The sequence below is a fragment of the Rhineura floridana genome, chromosome 2 (assembly GCF_030035675.1).
Source record: "Rhineura floridana isolate rRhiFlo1 chromosome 2, rRhiFlo1.hap2, whole genome shotgun sequence".
Taxonomy (NCBI): domain Eukaryota; kingdom Metazoa; phylum Chordata; class Lepidosauria; order Squamata; family Rhineuridae; genus Rhineura; species Rhineura floridana.
Genome location: NC_084481.1, coordinates 74,433,151 through 74,456,946, shown reverse-complemented (window position 1 = coordinate 74,456,946; position 23,796 = coordinate 74,433,151).

The following is a 23,796-nucleotide window of genomic DNA, read 5'->3' as shown; positions in this document are numbered from 1 at the left end:
CCCACTGAACTCAAAACATGCAAATAATCAAACCTGCCCTCCCCTTCTCTTCCCCCTATGTCCTCCCTCTGCCCCTTCCCTCCCCTTCCTTTGCCCCTCCCTCTCCCTCTCCCATCCCCTTCCAATCCCCTCCTTCCAAACAATATTAAGACAGATGATATGGTTCAGATAGTCACTTTGGCGTTCCTGCCTTGAGCGGGGGGATGTTTGCAACCACCCCCACTTTTTCGAAGACTCGGGAATATTTCCGAAGGTTTGAGTGGGGTCAGGTGGGGTCTCATGTCCTATAGGAAGGAAGGGAAGAGTGGGGTTTATAAGCCCGCTCCTCCCTTCTAATTTGCCTCTTTTGCCTTGCGGCACCCTCCCTCTCTCCCTTGTCAGTATGGGCTTTGCTAGTCGCCAGTTGGGGTTGAGTAGGAATTTTGGGGGGGGGGATTCTGATTTCAGAGTCCTTTTCATTTTGCCTACTCCATACAGCTTGGATTGATTCAATTGGCCTTTCTGGGGGGTGAGGTTGTCTAGCTTTGGCTGGCATGGAATTCAGGCAGATGAGGAAGCAGGGGGTAAAAAACAGGAGACTGAGGAATTTTGGTAAAGGGCACTTGCTAGGGAACCATCAGTACTGAAGGTCTGGTGGGGATCTGGTGGGTGTCCTTGTGGGGCCAACGTGCGCAGCGGGGTGAATGCCTGTATGGCAGGGCCACACTGCAAATGTTGGAACCACTACCTGGCTCTACTAGCAAGGAGGGATTGGTTCTCCCACATCCTTGACTGGTGGGTTACAGTCCGCGGTGACTGACAAGAATAGAGGAATGGAGGAAATACTCCCTCACAGTTAGGCTTGGCCTCATCTGCCCGAAGCAGTTTGAATCTGGTTGTTTGGATTAAATTGGCTAAGATTTCAATATTTGTTATATTTTAATAAATATAACATTATTTCATCTCTGTGTCACGAGTCTTCCTTGGTGTGGTGGCAATAAATATGTTTGATTTACTTGGCAATTTTAGTGAAGTTTCCTATAGTAAATCATTCTCTTTTGCTTCTGTTTCTGTGAATAAGTGAAGTACAGCAACACTTTGCAAAATTTACACTAAAAAATAATAATTGTGGAATAATGGCACTGACTATTCTGCAAAATAGTCTCCAGTTGACATGAGGAGTGTCTCAGTTTGCACAAGATAAACAGTGGGAGGTGAAATATATTCTAGCAAAATTTTAGGTGTACTCTATGTTTTTAATTGACCATGCCCACCTTTCCTTAAGTGGAGTGGTTTAAGCACTGTAGGCTGAAAACATGCATCTTGGGCAGGCCAAGTCTGGTTTTTCCAACAGCTAGAGTCATTGCTTAAGTAGCTACATATTGTAATCAGTCTAATTCCGAGCTCATTTCTGGTGCTCAGTGCTGGTTTTAACCTATAAAGCCTTATGTGGCTTGGGACCACAATAACTGATGGAACGCTTCTCCCGACATGAACCCACCCGTACACTATGCTCAACATCAAAGGCCCTCCTCTGGGTGCCTACTCCGAGGGAAGCTTGGAGGATGGTTACAAGGGAGAGGACTTTCTCAGTGGTGGCCCCCAAATTATGGAATGATCTCTCTGAAGAGGTGCACCTGGCACCAACACTGTTATCTTTTCGGCACCAGGTCAAGACTCTCCTCTTCTCCCAGGCATTTTAGTATGTGTTTTTAAATTGTTTTTTAGAAGTGTTTTTAAATTTGTATATTTGTTTTTAATGTTTTTAATTGTTGTAAACCGCCCAGAGAGCTTCGGCTATGGGGCAGTATACAAAGGTAATAAATTATTATTATTGTTGTTGTTGTTGTTGCTGTTGTTGTTATTTTACATCAAACTACAGTTTCAGATTCAACTATTAATGCACCCAAAATAGAAATAGAACATAACCTCTGATTTGAAACATGAAAGGCTGTGTTCACCATCATATGACATTGACCAATAAAAAGGCTTTGAAATTAAGAAAAATAAATTTGACACTGGTTTCTAGGATGAATGAGGGAAATAAAATTTTCTATATTAGATTCTCTGATTCTCTGTACAAACAGTAGTAACACATGAAAGAAACAAAGTAAGAACACCAACAAACATACAAAAATGTAATTCTCCATCTTTGGAGATGGCAGGTGTTGCCACCACTCTCCATATGATCAGAGGCACGTTACCAAATTCTTCCAAGCTACACAGGAAGTGGATTGGACTGTGAAAGACCTACCCAAATTGTCTTTGCATATTTATAAATTTGCAGGGCAGTCCAATATCTCAGAGAGGAGGTCAGGTCTCCTGCTCCCCATGTGCATTCACTATAGCTGCCCAATTTCCCTGCTTTTTAAAGCTTTGTTGGCTTTAGGGTTTTTTTTGCCTATTAGTGAATCTACAGTTTATTTCCTATGAGTGCTTATTTTCTGTGTTGTGTTCAGAGCCAGCCCAACCATTTGCAGAGTGAGGCAAATGCTTCAGGCTGCAGATACTGGGGGTTTTCAGCAGCTCCCAGATATTACTCTGTTTCATTCTGTTGCCACATTGCCTAATCTGGCCCTCTGCCTTAGGTGTAAAGAGTGCTGTCGCATCACCATGGCTGATGTAAGATTCAACTGCCAGTCCATTAATCTTAATGTGGGGTGGACAGGAGATGCCATCTTGCCCTTCAGACAACAAAATGGTATCCCAGCCCTGGAATAAGGGATTTCACACTTGAATGTTCTGCTCTTATACAATAATGTCACCTTCACCTTAACACACATAGATACAGATCAGACCCAAAATGCACTGACAATAAGCAACAACAGGTGATGTCCTGCAGCTACGCTAAGCCTCACCACAAATTATCTGAGAATTCTGGAGCATCAAGCAGTCAGTGATATCACTAAACCATCAGTTTGCTGGATGCCCCAGAGTACTTATGGGAAAACTTTACATATTCTATTCATTAGCAGTGAAACACTTTGGCTGCTTTCACCTCACTTTATTCCATTATTCTGATGATTTCTTACCTGCTAATTTGCACATTTTATTTGCTCTTTCACAAGAAATAATAGCTAGTTCTGGAAATCTAGTGAAATATAGTCGAAGTTTAGCACTCATTTCTGTGATAAATAATTCCAGAAATAATCCGTTGCAAGTTTGGGAACCTGGAAAATTACAGGGGTTTTACACTGGTTGCAGCTACTCATGTGATAGCATCCCAGTATGCAATGCACTTTAGGCATTCATCAATTTTTTTGCCTTTTTTTTTGCCTGACAAAAATTGTACAGTATTCCAGCATAGGCATGGGTAGAATCTTCCTCTTCCTCCTTTTCCCATCCCCCCTCATGTCCAGAAATTAACTCGTGTAGTGAGTTATGGGGGAACTACAGTGTGCATATGTATAACAGGTGAGGAACAAAAATAAGTCCTTTGTAGCAGAAGTGTGAAAAACATTTACTCGAAATGCTGGTATATTGGCTGAAAAAGCCATGGTTCCTTAATGCAACAGGTCCTGCAGTGTGAAAGGAATTTTAGAAATTGGGACAGAAGTGCTACCATGCAATATGCCCCATGTGTGAAAGCAGCCTTTTGTCTTGCTCCATTCATTTGAATGAAGCATCACACTTTGATGCCTTGAAAATACTTGTAATTTTCCAGAGGCTGCAGTAGCTGTTTAAGTATAACAGCAAGGCACCATCAGGTAGTAAAACCAGAACATTAGATTTTAATTGGATGAAGTCATTTACACAGTAATAACAAGGATTAAGGCAGAGATGGCAACAACACATTTTCATAAACCTTTAAGCAGCTGGTGTCACGGCAGGAGTGATGGAAGCACAGCTTTCTCAAAGCTTATCATTTTCAGAGATTTCTATTATATTTTAACTAAATGGAGCTACTAATATATATATATATATTTCCTTGTTTACAACAGTTGACGTGTTTCAAACCTTGCCTTATTCATTTATTATACAAACTTATGTTTCGCCTTTCCCCCAAGGAATTCAGGGTGGCTTTTGTAAGGATTATTCCACCTTACCTTTACTTCAGTACTGATGCGCCCAAGGTCATCCAGTGAGCTCCACGGCTAAGTAGAAATTTGAGTCCACATCTCTACAGTATACCACACTTATATTGGTATGAGGTATTCTGTTAGCTCGTGTGCACTGATACCAAACTGGTATGTAGTCTGGTTATAGTCTGGGTCCCATCCTATACTGGTTTTGCAACTCCTCTTTTGGCATCTTCCATTGCTGTACAATGATAAGGTTTTTTTTACTGAAACAGATTTTGCTGGTGGACTCCACAAGCATTATGTAGTGTCATCACCTTCATCTTCCTTTTTCCAGTATGAGGAAATCTGCTCAAAAGACATGGAAGGAACACATGCAATCTTGCCACAGGGACTAAGACGCCACCCTGCGATCTTAGGAATGGGTGACTGTCAATTACAGTTTCTCACCGTTTCTCATTTTCTCCAATTATAACATCAGTTCCAAATATCAGTTTGTGATATTTTAAATCCTCATGAAAATTCATCAGCATTTTAGTATGACGTTCTCACAATATACATGTTTGTATGCTATATTGCCTAATATACAAATTTTTGCAAATAATGTTTCACTAATATAATGCATTTTAATGTTATTTTCACTCCTGTATGGATTTTTGTAGCAATTACTTGACTAGAGAACTGCATTACAAAATTCGTGGAAGTACAAAGTTTGAAGGATGGTTGTGCGTCAGTTCTTTTGTTTCGTTTGTTTATCACACTTATATCCCACCTTTTCTTCCAAAGAGATCAAGGTGGTGTACATTATTCTCCCCTCCCCTTTTTATCCTCACAACAACCCTGTGAGGTAAGTTAGGCTGAGAGAAAGTGACTGGCCGAAGGTCACCCAGTGAGCTTCATGGCTGAGTGGAGATTTGGTCCCTGGTCTCCCCAATCATAGTCCAACATTCTAACCGCTTTGCCACATCGGCTCTCATATTGCTCTATATTGCTTCGGAAAGTGCACATGAGGTAGATTGACCTTTAAATGTAAGCTGAATCAAATTTCTCCTCCATTACTAGACAGAATCATTAAAATATCCCATATCTACCTCAAAGTGGAGAGGGACCCAGGCTGAATGACAGAAATAGTACTCAACCCCAAGTCAGATGATGCATCAATGTCAAGGATAAGTACCCAAACAACTAATAGTATTTAAATAACAGCTTCACAAGCAGAGGAAGAACCATTAGCAGTAAAGTAACCAAATCTATAGGGATGATCTATACATTCCTGCACACTTTCACTAAAGCACCAAAAGATTCCAATGCAGAATTACATGAGTATTCAACAGCACTGCTAGAGGAAGAGAAAAGGAGGCTGTATGCTTTCCCTTATTTCTTCTTTTTTGTCTGAACCTGGTAGAGAGTCCTGAGTTCCATGCTCAGAGGTCAGATTGTTCTCCTGTCACATCCAGGCCTTACTATGGCCTTACTATGAAGCAACATAAAGCCAGTCCTCCTTGAATGAGACATTATAAAGGACTCATTATTTTGCTTCCTGTCTCCATTTCCGTGGATAATTTTAAACACCATCTTCTTCTACCAATAGCAGATGGTACTATTCTTATAGTTGGCCTTAATAATCAATGCAGTCTTGAAGGGTTCAGTCCACCATTTTGCTTCAAAGTGACATCCAATTGTATCCAAATTCAGAGAAAAAACTGCCTTCATCTCAGGAAGCATCATACAAAATTTGATTATGATATCTTAACAGGTATCCAGATGCATATCGAACAGACAACTTTTCAAAAATATATAGTAGATAAATCTCAAAGCAGATCACAATATACATAAAGCCATTAAAATTAATAAATAGCAATAGTTAAAACATCCATACCATCATATAAATGCAGCAACTACAAGAGCCAGAACCAAAAAAGGATTCAATGTCAACAGTCTTGAAAAGTCAGGGTAAACAGAAAGGTCTTTAATAGTCTGCAAAAGCATCCCACCCATGATGTTTGCCTGATCTCCTTAGAGAGCTTATTCCACAAAAAGGGTGCCATAATGGAAAAGGTCCTCCTTTGGACCCTGCCCAACCAAACTCCTATAGGCTGCACTATAGTCAAAAGCTCCCCAGCCTTAGATTGCAGTGACCTTGATAAACCATACAGCAAAAAGGCTGTCTCAGAGATTACCTGGTCCCAAGCTGTTTATGGCTTTATAAGTCCAAAACAACACCTTAAAAGTGAGCTAATTGTAGCTAATTGGTAGCCAGTGCAGATCTTTCAACACTAGTGTTATATGTGTGTGATAGGATGCCCCACTGACTAGCCTAGCTGTAGCATTCTGCAGTAGCTGCAGCTTCTGAACTAACCCCAAGAGTAGCCCCATGAAGAGCATGTTAAAGTAATCTACTGAGGAGGTTGCCAATGCATGGATCACAGGATGTAACCTATCCCTGTCTGGAAATGGTCATAGTTGGTGTACCAGTTGAAGATGGCATAGGTGTTCCTTGCAACTGAGGTCACTTGAGCTTCCAGTGACAGAGATGATCCAAGAGTACCTCCAAACTACATGTCTGTTCTTTAAGAGGAAGTGCAACCCCATCTAAAACAGGGAGTTCCCAGACTTTTCTCAAGACAATTTTATTTATTTTATTTATTTATTTAATTAAGCTTATATACCGCCCAACTAGCAACAGCTCTCTGGGCGGTGAACATTAAAAATACAATAAAAATAACACAAACCTGTACACAAAACTGTACGGTCTAAAATCAAAATATAATAATTTACAATTAACAGGAATTAAAATGCCTCAGAGAAGAGAAAGGTTTTAACCTGGCGCCGAAAAGATGATAGTGTCGGCGCCAGGCGCACCTCCTCGGGTACACCATTCCATAGTTCGGGGGCCACCACTGAGAAGGCCCTAGATCTTGTCACCACTCTCCGGGCTTCCCTATGAGTCGGAACCCGGAGGAGGGCCTTCGTAGTAGACCGTAGTGTACGGGCCGGTTCATATTGGGAGAGGCGTTCTGACAGATATCGTGGTCCCGCGCCGTATAAGGCTTTATAGGTAAGTACCAACACTTTGAATCTGGCCCGGAAGCATATTGGAAGCCAGTGCAAACAGGCTAGCACAGGTGTTATATGCTCAGACCACTTAGTTCTTGTTAGCAGTCTGGCCGCCGCATTTTGCACTAGCTGTAGCTTCCGAATCGTCTTCAAAGGTAGCCCTACGTAAAGCGCATTGCAGTAGTCCAGACGCGAGGTTACCATAGCATGTACCACTGATGAGAGGTCCTCCTTACTCAGATAGGGACGTAGCTGGGCTACCAACTGAAGTTGGTAGAACGCATTCCGGGCCACCGAGGCTACATGAGCCTCAAGTGTGAGGGAAGAGTCTAAGATGACTCCCAGACTACGCACCTGTTCCTTTAGGGGGAGTGTAACCCCATCCAGGACAGGGTATATATCCACCATCCGATCAGAGAAACCATCCACCAACAGCATCTCAGTCTTGTCAGGATTGAGTCTCAGTTTGTTAGTTCTCATCCAGTCCATTGTTGCAGCCAGGCAACGGTTCAGCACGTCGACTGCCTCACCTGAAGAAGATGTAAAGGAGAAGTAGAGCTGCATGTCATCAGCATACTGATGACAATGCACTCCAAAAGTCCTGATGACCGCCCCCAGAGGCTTCATATAAATGTTAAAAAGCATGGGAGACAGAACTGAACCCTGCGGGACCCCACATTGGAGAACCCACGGTGTCGAGCAATGTTCCCCAAGCACTATCTTCTGGAGACGACCCGCTAAGTAGGAGCGGAACCACTGCCAAGCAGTGCCTCCAACTCCCAATTCTGCAAGCGTCTCCAGAAGGATACCATGGTCAATGGTATCAAAAGCCGCTGAGAGGTCAAGGAGAATCAACAGAGTTACACTCCCTCTGTCTCTCTCCCGACATAGGTCATCAAACAGGGCGACCAAGGCAGTCTCAGTGCCAAAACCAGGCCTGAACCCTGATTGAAATGGATCTAGATAATCGGTTTCATCCAATAGCGCCTGGAGCTGGTCAACAACCACACGTTCCAGGATCTTGCCCAGGAACGGAACATTGGCTACTGGTCTGTAGCTGCTGACATCCTCTGGGTCCAAGGAAGGTTTTTCCAGGAGTGGTCTCACTGCTGCCTCTTTCAGACAGCCAGGGACCACTCCCTCTCGTAAAGAGGCATTAATGACTTCCTTGGCCCAGCCAACTATTCCTTCCTTGCTAGTTTTAATTAGCCAAGAGGGGCAAGGATCCAGTACCGAAGTGGTCGCACGAACCTGTCCAAGCACCTTGTCCACGTCCTCGAACTGAACCAACTGAAACTCATGCAACAAAACATGACAAGACTGTGCTCTGGACACCTCAGTAGGATTAACTGCTATTAAATAGGAGTCTAAGTCCCAGCGAATGCATGAGATCTTATGCTGGAAGTGTTCAGCAAATTTATTACATCGAGCTACCGATGTATCTGCCGTATCTTGTAGGTCTGGATGAAGTAGGCCACGAACCACTTTAAAAAGCTCCCGTGGGCGTGAGAGAGATGACTGAATAGTGGCGGCGAAATGTTGTTTTTTTGCCGCCCTCACCGCTCCTACATAGAGCTTAGTAGAAGCACGAACCAGCTCATAATTGCATTCATCAGGAGTTCGTCTCCATCTCCGCTCAAGCCGCCTCCTGTCTTGTTTCATCGCTCTCAGCTCTGGAGTATACCAAGGAGCTGTATGAGCTCTACATAGGAGAGGGCGTGCAGGAGCGATCGTGTCAACAGCCCGGGTCATCTCTGTATTCCACAGATCGACCAGGGCTTCGACAGGAGCGCCAGTCTTATCAGCCGGAAAAAACCCCAGAGCCTTTTGAAAACCTTCAGAATTCATTAGTCTCCGGGGGCGGACCAATTTAATAGGTCCCCCACCCTTGCAGAGGGAAAAGGCTACTGAAAGTCTACACTTCAGCAAGCAATGATCTGTCCATGACAACGGGAGAGATGTAAAACTCCCCACATCCAGATCACTATCCCCATGTCCAGTAGCAAAGACCAGGTCAAGAGTATGCCCCGATGTATGTGTTGGGCCACTAACATATTGAGACAGCCCCATGGTTGTCATGGCGGCCATGAAGTCCTGAGCTGCCCCAGACAAAGTAGCCTCAGCGTGAATGTTGAGATCTCCCAGTACTAATAGTCTGGGGGATCTCAACAGTATCTCCGAGACCACTTCCGTCAGCTCAGTTAGGGAAGCCATTGGGCAGCAAGGTGGGCGGTACACCAAAAGGATTCCCAGTCTGTCCCTCTGGCCCAGCACAAGGTGCAAACACTCCAGACCAGTGATTGCATGGACATGGTGCTTGGTGAGTGAGATGGAACTCTTATAGACCACAGCGACCCCACCTCCCCGACCCTCAGATCTACCATGATGCTGAACCAGATACCCCGGTGGGCAGAGCTGGGACAGACTAACTCCTCCCTGTTCGCCCACCCAGGTCTCGGTTATACATGCCAGATCGGCCACCTCGTCCACAATCAAATCATGGACGAGGGAGGTTTTATTATGTACCGATCTGGCATTAAAAAGCAGCAACTGGAGATCTGAGAGTTGGCTGATAGGACAACCAACAACCCTGCGGGTATGAGAAGGACCAGAACGCGGCACAGCCACTACATGTCTGGGCTGCGTTCTCCTTACCTGGCACGTCCCTCTCATATCACCATACCTCCCTCTACCCATCACTACGGCAATTGGGGCCCCCTCAGGTCTCCCCTCTTGATGATAAAATCTCTTCCCGAGGCACATGATAAACTATAAATACAAAAAACTCATATACATAAAAATACACATTCACTCACAACATACACTCATATAACACCCATTCATCCACTTCAAACCCACACAGAAGACACAGTCCCGTATTCTGTGCGCCCAAACGCCAGCTCTAAGACCGTTCTTCTTCCCACATATAATGCCACCTGGGGCCTGGTCCTGCAAGGTGCCCACGTGCAGAGCAGGAGCCCAAGAAGGAGAGAGCAGAGATGTTGGCCAAGCAGCAGCAAAGCAGGCAGATGGCTCTCCCTCCTTGGGCGGTGATGGTCCTCTTTGTCATGCCAGTTTGATCCCCTTAATTATTTTCCTGGGTCCCTGGTCATAAATAGTTAAATCTTTTGATATTTTTCCATCCCGGTGACCCGGTGATTTTTACAGCCCAGCTGTATCGGCTTACAGCAATTTGGCACCTCTTTATCAGCAAGAGGGGCCTGGTTCCGTCAAGGCCGTAAAAACTCCTTCGGCTTGTTATGGGAAACCAGGAGGGACGGTGCCTGGTACTGTGGGAACATCATTTCATCATTCCTGTGATGGAACTGCTAATTAGTTGATTGTCTCCGGCTGAGGCAGGGATTTTCTCCATAAGAGAAGGCCTCGGTCTCTGGGCTGTGTTCCACTTGTGGGCACCACCTTGCTTATGGTGATGCTCTGCGGTGGCTCCATTATACTTCCTGACTGGCAGTCCCTGAGGGGAAGGACGCTAACTACTGAGAGAGAGCTGAGGCTTTGTAAGTACAGCTGAGGCAGTTAGCTTTATTATTTTTCATTTGTGCCAAGAACCTTTTGTATACTGTGGTGTTATACCTTGCCCCTTTTGGGTGTTGGTTTTAGGATTTGATTTGCTGCTTAAAACTATTTTGTACGTACCTTTTTATCTTTTGGACCCCTTATCCCTTTTCTTATTTTTTTCTTTTAATAAACTTTACTTAATTTTAAGCAACGTGTGTTTATTCCAGAGAAGGGGTTCAGTTCCTAAATTCAGTCCTGGCTGCTTGACCAAACTACCGTGTACTAGAGGAACGTTTCACTTAAGACCTCTGAAGGGACCAGGAGGGTATCGAGCCTCTGGTCCTGAGAGGCTTAGGTGTTCAGTGGGCTCTGGGGGTCCCTTCACCCCAGAGTAGTTAACCAATAGAAGGGTGGTGGCAGTACTACCGTGCAGGGTTGGTGTAAGCATACACAGCCCTAGCAGACCAGGTTTGCTAGGATCAATTGCCCAAGGTTGGGGATTGATTCCTGGGACAGTAAAAGTAGGAGGAGTGGAACTCCCTGCTTTCACTACACTCTTCCCTTGCAGGCACTGGATCTCCCAAGCCCCCTCAGCCAGCCGGCTTATATATCCCCTCCAGAGAAGGGACAGGTGGAACAGTATCAGGCACAGCTGGCTGAGTACCTGGGGCCTGGTCCTGCAAGGTGACACGTGCAGAGCAGGAGCCCAAGAAGGAGAGAGCAGAGATGTTGGCCAAGCAGCAGCAGCAAAGCAGGCAGATGGCTCTCCCTCCCTGGGCGGTGATGGTCCTTTTCCCTTGCAGGAAACATTACAATTACTCCACAAAAGTAATGAAATTAGTCCTACTTCTATTACAATCAAAATGTAAAGGAATTACCCACTCGTTCCCTGAAAAAGTAATGAATTACAAGTAATTAGTTTCTTGTAACAAATTACTTCCAAGCTCTGTGTCACCTATATTAACAAATCCCATGTTGAACTTGTAGTAGAGCCTCCATTGCACAGCAGAAATATTTACAGGCTGTAAAAAAGATGCATTGTCTATAAAGATTTAAGATTATGGACTGGACCTTTCCCATGTATATTTCAGAGTAAAATAAGTGGCTATTAATTATGGCATTCTGTGTATCTTATCTTGTGAAGGTGTCCCTAAAACTAAAGCTGGAAGAAGATGATAAGACTTAGAGTGTTCTGCTGATGCTTTCTGCTCTTAAACATTTTTCTAAAGACACTGGGAATAGTCCACCATTGCAAAAATGATGCTCAGTTGTGTGGGCCATCAGCATGAATAATTTGGCTCCTTAAATATCTATAAAGCTGTCATCCTAGTTCTGGCAATGGGATAGAAGTGCTTATAAAATATAGACTGTGTTTCTGTGAGGCACCCATAGCCTAACTCTTACAAAACAATAGCCAATTACATTTCAAATCCAGATTTAGTTTATTAAATTTAAACCAATTCATATATGTAGAAGCTCATGCTGAGGGGATACTGGAATCAGATTTTGATGATGATGGTACACTGGTATAAGGAGAGGTAGGAAGAAAAGTGTGTAATAATGGACATAAAGAGGGAACAGCTGGCCTCCAAATTGCTATTTGATTATGATTTGATGTAGAAGACAAGGGGTTATAATGTATGCCCACCAATTCTTGAATATCGGTGTTTGTGCTAAACTTTTGCTAATCTTGTACTTGGATGATTTTTAAGATAGCAAATCATCCAAAACCATAGTTTTATTAGTTTCTATGAGACCTTTGCTTGTTTTCTTTTCCTGTATGCAGTTTTCCCCAATGAACGAATTTATCATTTAATACATAACATATTGGACTATGAACATTTTAAGACTAACATGTACAAGACTCCTTGTTAGGTAAGCAATTTTACATCTTTAAGAAGCTTACTTCCTATGCATTCTTAATATTATGGAGTGTGTTTCTCTCTCAGTCAGGCATGTTCGAGTCTAGGCTAGGGATGTGCTAGAATTCCACCCACTTTGGATTTGGTACCAAAATTTTAATTCGCTTATTCGCTATGCTTGTGGATTGGATTTTTATGAAGTTATTTTTCACAGGTATTTTTGGAAAAGGATTTTTTAAAAAATCAGGGTGTAAAATATTGATATTAATATTGATATTTTATCTGTATTTTCTTTAAAAATATCAATATTTCCTTTCAAAATATTTTTTTCTGAGGGAGGAAAAAATCCAGAACAGTAAAAGCAGCAGTTTGTGGACAAAGAATGAGCTCAAATCGATACCAGCCTTTTAGGTTGACGGAATGCTTTTGAACCAGCACTGGCCAATGGATCTCATCCCTAGTGTAGGCTGTTTTAGTTGGCCTGACTCCTGATAATAGATTTTCTGGAACCAGAACTATATGAGTATAATCATCATTTAAATATGTGTGGATAGTTTATAATTGATTTTATACTTGTAAATTGCCTAGAAGTAGGGATGGGTGAGAAATGCAATTCCATTTGCATTTAAAGCTGAATCTATCAAATTTGCGCTTTCTGAAACAATATGAGAACTGAAACAGCCATCCTGCAAAATCTGCACATATCCAAACTTTGTGATGCAGTTCTCCTACCAAATAATGTTTACAAATATATATATATATATATATATATATATATATATATATTAGAAGAAAGTGTGCCCAAAAATGAATATATTATTTAAAATAATCAAAAATAGAATCATAGAATCATAGAGTTGGAAGGGGCCTTGTAGGCCATCGAGTCCAAACCCCTGCTCACAGCAGGAAATCCACAGCTAGAGCATCTCCCGCAGATAGCTGTCAAGCCTCTGCTTGAAGACATCCAGCGAAGGGGATCCCACCACCTCCCTAGGCAGTCGGTTCCATTGCCGAACTGCCCTTACTGTCAAGAAGTTCCTTCTAATGTCCAATCTGAATCTACACTCCTGCAACTTAAAACCATTAGACCTAGTCCTACCCTCTGGGGCAGCAGAGAACAAATCTGTACCCTCCTCTATGTGACAGCCCTTCAGGTACTTAAAGAGTGCAATCATGTCACCCCTCAGTCTTCTCTTCACCAGACTGAACATGCCAAGTTCCTTCAACCTTTCCTCATAAGACTTGTTCTCCATACCGGCTATCATCCTCGTCGCCCTCTTCTGAACCCGCTCTAACTTGTCTATATCTTTCTTAAAATGAGGCGCCCAGAACTGAACGCAGTATTCCAGATGAGGCCTGACTAATGGAGAATATAGTGGGACTATTACTTCCCTTGACCTGGAAACTATAGCTCTGTTTATGCAGCCCAAAACCGCGTTTGCCTTTTTTGCCTCAGCATCACACTGCTGGGTCATGTTCAACTTGCGGTCCACTACAATTCCAAGGTCCTTCTCACATGCACTACTGCTAAGCCGGGTATTTCCCATCCTGTACCTGTGCATTTTGTTTTAGTGGCCTAAATGCAGAATCTTGCATTTGTCTTTATTGAATTTCATTTTATTAATTTCAGCCCAATTTTCTAGTCTATCCAGGTCCCTTTGGATTTTATTCCTGTCTTCCATTGTGTTAGCTATCCCTCCCAGTTTTATATCATCCGCAAACTTCATAAGGCTTCCCTCCACCCCATCATCTAAGTCATTGATAAAAATGTTGAAGAGTATCGGCCCCAGGACAGAACCCTGTGGCACTCCACTCGAAACCTTCTTCCAGTCCGAAGCAGAGCCACCGACGACCACTCTTTGAGTACGGTTTTCCAACCAGTTGTGAATCCACCTGACAGTATTTCCATCTAGTCCGCATTTGACCAGTTTGCTAATCAAAAGGTTGTGGGGGCTTTGTCAAACGCTTTGCTGAAATCTAGATAGATGACATCTACAGCATTTCTACCATCTACTAAGCTAGTGACCCGATCAAAAAAAGAGATGAGATTAGTTTGACAGGATTTTTTCTTGACAAACCCATGCTGGCTCCTACTAATCACAGCATTGTCATCTAGATAGTTGCCAATGGACTCTTTTATTTTCTGTTCTAATATCTTTCCCGGTATTGAAGTCAGACTGACCGGCCTGTAATTCCCCGGATCTTCTTTTTTACCCTTTTTAAAGAGCGGGACGACGTTTGCCCGTCTCCAATCCTCCGGCACCTCTCCCGTTCTCCAGGATTTCTCAAAGATGATGGCAAGAGGTTCCGAGAGTACATCCGCAAGTTCCTTCAATACTCTGGGATGCAGTTCATCATTATTTTATGAAAAATTACTTGCATAAATGTGTACATTAGTCAAAACTGCATACAAGAATATGTGTGTTAGGAGACATGTGCGCTAAAATGCTGAAGATTTTTCATAAGGATTTAAAAAAACCCGCAAATTGCTGCAGAAATGTGGGGAAGTGAATTGAAGACTGGAAAAATTAGTAACTGAGAGATGGGCAAATCCTTCCATTCCTACCTAGAAGCCATTTTAGCATGTAAGTGCATTTTAGCATGTAAGTGATATATATATATATACATTAATATATACATAATAATATAGGTGTGAGTGTGCTTCCTGATGGGGGCTTAATATGCAAAGAGGTTATTGGCAATTTTTGTTTTCAACCTATTGGATTTTCCCTGAAAATGATGGATCCAGATCATTGGAGGGAAATACTGGTTGACATTTAAATGACAATGTAATTGCTTGGACACTGCAAAAAACTTGTATGCATGAGGAGTAGTAATCCCACAATAAGCACCTGTCTTGAAGCATCATATATATGTTTTCTGAATTCACTGGTAAACAGAATATTATACATGGTTTCTCCCCCCCCCAACTCAGAGAAATCCTTGAAACACACTATTTGTGATGTGTCTTACAAAGCTAGGACTTTCTGTTCCAGTTTAATTCAGCTCAGTTCAATGAAACTCAAAATATGCAGTCAATGAATTCTGTTCAGAGCAGTCTGACTGACTAGAGGTCAATCCTTTCTACAGGTTTTGTTATATATTATTCTTTTGAAAAGGATTAGTTGGGCTGTTTTTTGTAGCATGAGGAGATGAGGTGGTATTTGCCATCAATCAATAAGGTTTTAGTTGTGGTGATGTTGCATTTTTTATTTTAAGAGCAATGCTTTAGAAAGTTTTGATATATGTATTCTATATGGAAGGTTTTTTTAAAAAATGACCAACAACAGGTGAGGAACAGATGTCTTTTAGAAAACACTAATTTAATAATGTCAGTTAAAAAAAAGTATATAAAGCTCTCAAACACTGTTTACAAAATTATAAATTACAAGATTGAATTCTGTTGCTGATGGAATTCGGGAGCAGGTTCCAGCCCTGGCAGAGCTGGACTGATACAGGCAAGTGATTTTCCAGAATCTTTTTTGGTTATCTCATGATTCTGGAGACTTCTGCTGTGCAGTAGGCCTGGCTGCACATGTCTCATAGGTGTCCTGCAGTACCTTAGAGTATCAGGAAGATGTGAGGCATGATGACATCCAGGTATGAGGCCTTGCCACATAGTGAGATGAAGTGATGGATTCTGGTAAGTTTAACAGAAGAATTCACCAGCTATCAAAGAGCTCCATTAGCTTCTAGTCTATTTCCAAGCACAACTCAAAGTTCCAGTGTTTACCTGGGTATCTGCACGAATGTAATCTCTCACCAACCTCCTGCCAGGTCCCACCTGGGGAAGTCCTCATCAAAGGAAGATCAGGGGGCTCTGGTCTTGGACCCATGTCCAGGTCAGGTTCTATCTGGGGGTGGGGAGCCAGAGTCCTGTGATAAGGCTGAGGAAAGGCCGTCTGCACCCAGGGCGAGTTTGACCTCTGACAGTGAGACTGAATGTGTCCCAAACCCAAGGGAGAGTCATTGCCTCAAATGCCAGCTGGAGACTTGGCCCATGTGGAGGAATGTATGACTGCAGGCCAGGACTCCTTGGGGGTGAAAGTCTGGCTGAATGTGGTTGATAGAAGTCAATTGAGTTTTGGGTGTGGTGACAGCAGCAACAGTTCAAAACCCGTGGTGCTAGGCCCTGTACCTGACCTGACCTGTCTGCTGATTGCCTGTTGACTCCAGACCTGACCACGGACTATCCCAGACCTGCCTCTTGCCTTGCGCTTGACCTGCTTTGCCCACAGACTGCTTGGCTCTTGACCAATATTATACATAGCTTTGGAGTTGTCTGACCTGCTTCTTGTCTGGCCCTTTTGTTGCTGTGGACTTGTACAGACTCTGACTTTGGACTGGTTTGGTGTTGCCCTCATTTGTGTTATTGTGGAGCCAGGTGAGAACACGACAAGGCCCTCTAAAGTAAGATGGGTGGCACCAGTAGCACTTGGTGGGGCAGTGAAGGGGGGGGTGTTGTGTGCCTGGTTTCCAGACACTGAGTATGTCTGCCACTTACTGAGGGAAGGAGGAAGAGGTGAGCAAGGCATGGTGGGGGTGCCATAGTGGTGCAGTGACAGGACATTAGATTGGCTTATCCGTCTCCTTCTTGATAAGTCATTGTGCCCCATGTGGCAGCTCATCTGGCAGCTACGCTCATGTCTTTTAGGCACTAGAGAAATACCTTTTTATTTTACCTTTTCACAGGCTTTTAATCTTTGGTGTTTTTATGAAAAATATTTCTGTGATAGTCTTTTTAGCACTGTCAGTGGTTGTTTTATTGACTGTTGTTGTTGTAATGTGTCTTATGACCTATTGTAAAAGTTCTGGAAATTTTTAATTGAAGGGACCAATAGAAACATTTAAAAATAATCAGTTTTTTTTAAAGAAACAGCACATCGACAATATAAAATAGATACCACTATCACTGTTTTAAATATTTTAAAACCTATATATGGAAGTTTTCCTCAATGATTATAATAAAAAAGAATTGGAACGAAGAAAATAGATAGTAGAAAGGAAAAGACAGCAGAAGTCCAAGAGACATTCAAATGAAATAAAATCTGGATGTGTCAATATTTTTCTGGACTGTAATTGAGGAGTTCCACTCACTTCTACATAGAACATGTTCTATATGTTTGACAATGAAGAATAAATATACAATAAAATATTATGAAAATTACAAAGTATTTTTCATATTCATTCAGCAAACCATAAATGACACTGGCTTGGCTTTGATTCTAGTCTAGTATTTGCATGATAGTAATTTGATTGTTATGTATAAAAATATTCAACTGACAAAATTGGTGAAGTACAAGATTAGTGTATAGGAGAGGCAGTGGAGTCTTTGCAACGGTAGGCATGCCTAGGTAGGAGGCTATTTGGTTGGATCCAGATTATCTTTGGTGGAACTCTGCCCATGGGGCTGTCTCACTGGCAGAAGAGGAGAGGTGATTTCCTCCAATTTTACTTTTCCCCATGCAGCCTCCTAAAAAGCTGGTCTAGAATGGCATGGGAGGTGGCACTAAGAGTCACAGAGGGAATCAGCAAATCTCTCCTCCCCTTTTTCCTCCAGAGGCAGCCTCTGTTGGATGTCAGTCCCTTCTGTGAATGGAAGCAGCTGTTCTATTTGTGGAAGGACAACTCTGGCTGTAACCCAGTGCTTTTATGGTTCTGTGCTATCTCGTTCTCTGTATTCTTATACCCTATAAAGACTCTGCGCAATGATGTATTTATTGTTCAGGATTTCTTTTTTAAGAACACAAGAATTATTGTGCTGGATCAGGAGAAAGACCCATCTAGTCCAGCTTTGTGTTCTCACAATGGCCAACCAGGTGCTTAACAGGAAGCCCACAAGCAGGACCAGAGTGTTTTTTTCTTCTTCAGAGAATGCAACAGCAGCAGTTGTGACAGTGAAAATGGCTTCCTAGTATCAGAAGCAGGAACAAAAAGGGGGGAAAGCACCAAATGAAGGTCAAAAAGAGGAGAGACAAGCTCTGGTGCTAGTTATAATAGATTTATTATTAGATTTATTATGTTGCTTATATTGGTCAGCAGCTTTATTATGGTTATTAAACGGTTCTGTTTTATTTTAGCCATATATTGTGGTTTTATAACATGTTAGGTCAACGTTAGTGAATAGATATGTGTCATTATGAATCACTGGAAAATTTTAAAAGGTTTTTTAAAATGATTTATATTGCATGTGGTCTTTAATTTTTTAAAAAATGTTATGCCTATGTTTATGACCAATGTGTTGTCTCCACTACACTAATTTGAGTTTGTTTGAATGTTTTTAGGTCCTGAAGAAGGAATATATTCCAAAACGTGTTGAGCAACATAATACATCTATAACTAGCACCAGAGCTTGTCTCTTATCTTTTTGACCTTCCTAGTATCAGAATCAGGGTATAAAGTGTCCTCTGCAGTACATTACAGTATCAGGCTGTAAATGAAAGAGTATGAAATTCAAGATTTTCATGCATTATAAAGGTCTTATTTTCACATTTATTTTATTACCCATGGAGCTTAATGAGAGAATTCTTCCTTTGGACTTGCTGTTAACCAATGTGGTAAGTTTAATATATGAGGAAAATCATGTCTTTTTCAAACAAAATTTATCTTGGCTACTGAACATGTCCATCCTCTCCAATTCTCTAATAGCCTTTTACTGTACAGCTATACAGATTAACTAAAATACATGATATCTTCAGACCCCATTACATTTAATTGTATCTGATACGCATTCATCTATTGAAATGCAAGATACAATGCTACATCCCTGCAAAAAAGGCTAAGAGCCTAGAGAACAGATGAATTTCAGATTCTAATGGATGCAAATTGATTTAGATGTCACTACAAAGATACTCAAGGCTAATAAAAAATTACAGAGGATGGAGAATGACATCCTTGTACATCTTAAAAATGCTGATATATTTTTTCCTTGCATGAAATCCAGGATGCCAGCTATTTTCCTTGCCTAAGGGAAGTCAATGCAATTGGTGGCATGACTTTTACAGTTTTTTGGTTTTTTAAAAAGCTATTGTTTCATTAAAATGGGTTGCTGACACTTTCTTTTCATATAGACTTATAATATAATCCTTATCTCCCCTGGACCACTTCTCTCTCTCCCCCCCTTCACCTTCTCAGTTGGCCTATCTGCTCTTTTATTTCAAACTCGGGGGCATACAGACATACCTTCAAACAGGAGTTGCTTTGTTCCTGCCCCCTACCTGCAGCTGTGGAATAAGCGTATTTTCTCCTGGGCTGCTTCCAGATGGGTGATTATTGTGGGATCCTAACACATGGAAGGTTTTTTTTTGCAGCATCCACCCCGCCCACCCAACCCAACATCACTGGTATCAAAATGCAGCCTATATTTTTTTCTCCATTTAATCAGAATTTTCCCTTTTTGGGAAAAATCCAATAATTGTGACCTGTTCACAGTTTTCAGATTTGTGATATCTGAATGACCTGCTTACACTATTAAGACCCTGTCTAGAAGCACACTTGGGCTTTGCTTCCCAAATGAGACACACAGGCTACATCTGCATTAAAACCAGTATCATGCCCACTTTATACAGTCATAGCTTCCCCCAAAGAATCCTGGGAACTGTAGTTTGTTAAGGGTGCTGAGGATTGGTGGGAGACCCCTATTCCTCTCACAGAGCTATAATTCTCAGAGTTCCCTCGGAAGAAGGATCGACTGTTAAGCTGCTTTCGTTTAGTTATCATGAATGGTAAGTGAAGAACAAACCTTGGTTACCACTCTTGGTTTGTTTGGAGGAAACAAACAAGTCTGGGTTTGTGTCTGTGGAGAAGTGGGGGAGGGATGCTGTGGTAGCACTAGCATGCTGCTTGTTCACATTAAACCCTAGTTTGTTTTAAGCCATTTCAGTCAGGTTTCAGGCCTGGTTTTGGCACAGAAACAGCCTTGGTCACCCTGTACGATGACCTTTGTCGAGAGAGAGACAGGGGATTGTGACTCTGTTGATTCTTCTTGATCTCTCACTGGCTTTTGATACCATCGACCATGGTATCCTTCTGGGAAGACTGGCTGAGTTGAGTGGGAGGGACTGCATGGCGGTGGTTCCACTCCTACTTGGCAGGTTGGCTCCAGAAGGTGGTGCTTGGGGAACACTGCTCGGCACCCTGGACTCTCCAGTATGGGGTTCCACAGGGGTCAGTTCTGTTCCCCATGCTGTTCAAAATCTACATGAAACCGTTGGGTGCGGTCATCCGGAGCTTTGGAGTGCATTGCCATCAGTACACTGCTGACATGCAGCTCTATTTCTCCTTTTCATCTTCTTCAGGTGAGGCTGTAAATGTGCTGAACCAGTGCCTGGCTGCGACAATGGACTGGATGAGGGTTAATAAACTGAGACTCAATCCAGACAAGACTGAGATGCTGCTAGTGGGTGGTTCTTCTGACCGGATGGTGGATGTCCAACCTGTCCTGGATGGGGTTGCACTTCCCTTGAAGGAGCAGTTTCATAGCTTGAGGGTTCTAGAACCATCTCTGTCATTTGAGGCTCAGGTAGCCTTGGTGGCACAGAGTGCCTTCTACCAACTTCGGTTGGTGGCCCTGCTGTGCCCCTATCTGGACAGGGATAACCTGGGTTCAGTTGTCCATTGTTTGGTAACCTCCAAGTTAGATTACTGCAATGCACTCTACGTGGGGCTGCCTTTGAAGACGGTTCAGAAACTGTAGCTTGTGCCAAATGCAGCGGCCAGATTGGTAACAGGGACCAGACAGTCCAAATATATAAAACTAATTCTGGCCCACTTGCATTGGCTGCCTGTATGTTTCCGAGCTCGATTGAAGGTGCTGGTTTTAACCTATAAAGCCTTACACAGCTTGAGACCACAATACCTGATGGAACTTCTAAGGCCCTCCTCCAGGTGCCTCCTCTGAGGGAAACTGGGAGGGTGGCAACAAGGGAGAGGCCCTTCTCAGTGGTGGCCCCCAAATTATGGAATGATATTCCTGACAAGGTGCACCTGGCACCATCACTGTTATCTTTTTGGTGCCAGGTCAAGACTTTCCTCTTCGAGGCATTTTAGCATGTGTTTTTAAATTATTTTAATTTTTTAAATTGTTTTTTAAATTGTTTTCAAAATATGTGTTTTAAATTTGTATATTTGTTTTTAATGTTTTTAGTTACTGTAAACTGCCCAGAGAGCTTTGGCTATGGGGTGGTATATAAATACAATAAACAAATAAATAAATATGTGCAAAGCCAGGCTTTTATGTTATTCAAGAAGTGGAAAAAACTTATATCTAATATTTTTTCTATGAAACCTCAGCAGTTAATTTTTTTTCTTTTTTGTTTCCTTCTGAACTTCATCGGTGGTAGCTTTAAACTTATTCCTGAGGCTTTCCTAGTTTGTATTAGGGAATAGGGGAAACTTTCACAGCTTCAATTATACAAATGTTATATTCATGCAACAGCTGTGTAAAACCATCTAGAGAGATATTGCTTTGACTTGAAAATATCACAGTTTACATTATTACAGAAGAAATATTCTAGAAAGCCCATTACAAGAATAAAAGAAATACAAGGTAATATATAATATTTTAAATCTCTCTAGAGCATGCCTGCTGCCTTTGATGCAGTTTTTATGCTAATTGAAAATAGCCTCCCAAAATTCTCCACTGTTTTGGGGGATACCAAAATGGCAGGGTGGAACTATTTCTCTGAATATTCTCCAGGGAGAAGAGGAATTTTTACAGCAGTTTCTTGGAGGGGCAGGGCTCACCATTAATGGTGGCAGCAACACACCTTCTTTCCTTTCTCCTATGCTGCTCCCTCAGTTCTCAGTTCAATTTTTCCTGGGTAGGAGGATTCTCTGTGCATTCTGTTTAAATGTAATGCTACTATATGGAAGAGTTAAGACAAAACAGTGAAAACCTAGGTGCTAGTCTTCACACAGATTTATATCCTTGGATCACTAGGCCAGGATACAATTCTTCTGAGTTTTGTGTAAAGAATAATGTTCTATATAAGGGATTCTTTGGAACACAGGAAGCTGCCATTGGTCCATCAAGTTTAGTACTATCTATGCAGATTGGCAGTGGTTCTCAAGGGTTTCAAACAGGAGTTGTTCCCAGACCTACCTGAAGTCATGTTTAAATCTGGGACTTTCTAATGCAAGTCACATTCCCTATCACTGGACTACGAACCTTCCTCAGCAGGGGAGGTGGCCTTGAGGACTACAGGGAGAAGAAAAATTGGCAAAAGTCTCTCCCCTGGATCCAGAGCTTTCTGTGGATGGAAATAGCCCTTCCATTCACAGAAGGCAAAATCTGTTTCTAATCTAGGATTGCCAAGTCAGAAGCATCCAAAACCCTGAGATTTTAGGGGCTTACCTTAGTGATGCCACAGGGGTGGGCCTGAGTGATGTAATTAAGCATGATACGTTAAGCATGAACCACAGTTGCTTGGAACATAAAATTCCTACAAAAACATTTATCTGATTAGAAATTAAGATAGAAATCTTAGCTAAAAGATGGAGCCTGGGTTGGGAACATTTAATCTAGCTATTTGCTTCTGGCAAAAAGGGTTGAAGTGCCCTCAGGCCAGGCCAGTCACCAGAAGGCCATTGTAGGAAGAAAGGAAACTAGTGTCATAGAGATGTTAGATGGGAACAAAGATGGATGCCCCTGAATGTTGCGATTCTAAACACACTTACTAAGGATTATCTGGATCCATTTCAGTCTGGCTTCAGGCCTGGTTACGGGACAGAGACAGCTTTGGTTGCCTTGGTGGATGACCTTCGCAGACAGCTGGACAGGGGGAGTGTGTCCCTGTTAGTTCTACTGGACCTCTCAGCAGCTTTCGATACCATCGACCATGGTATCCTTCTGGACCGTCTTGCTGGGATGGGACTTGGGGGCACCATGTTACGATGGCTCCATTCCTTTCTGGAGGGACGAACTCAGAAGGTGGTGCTGGGGGACTCCTGTTCAACTCCTTGGCCGTTGACCTATGGGGTCCCTCAGGGTTCAGTTTTGTCCCCCATGTTATTTAACCGCTGGGAGAGGTTGTCCGGGGGTTTGGGGTTTGGGGTTCGGTGCCATCAGTATGCGGATGACACCCAACTCTATTTCTCCTTTCCACCTAAAGCCAAGGAAGCTGTCCTGGTCCTGAATCAGTGCCTGGCATCAGTGATGGACTGGATGAGGGCAAACAAATTGAAACTAAATCCAGACAAGACAGAGGTGCTCCTGGTCAGTCGAAGGGCAGATCAGGGAATAGGGATTCAACCACTCCCCCTGAAGACACAGGTTCACAGTTTGGGTGTTCTCCTGGTCTCAGCTCTGAACTTGGTGGCCCAGGTCTCGGCCGTGGCCAGGAGTGCCTTTGCCCATTTAA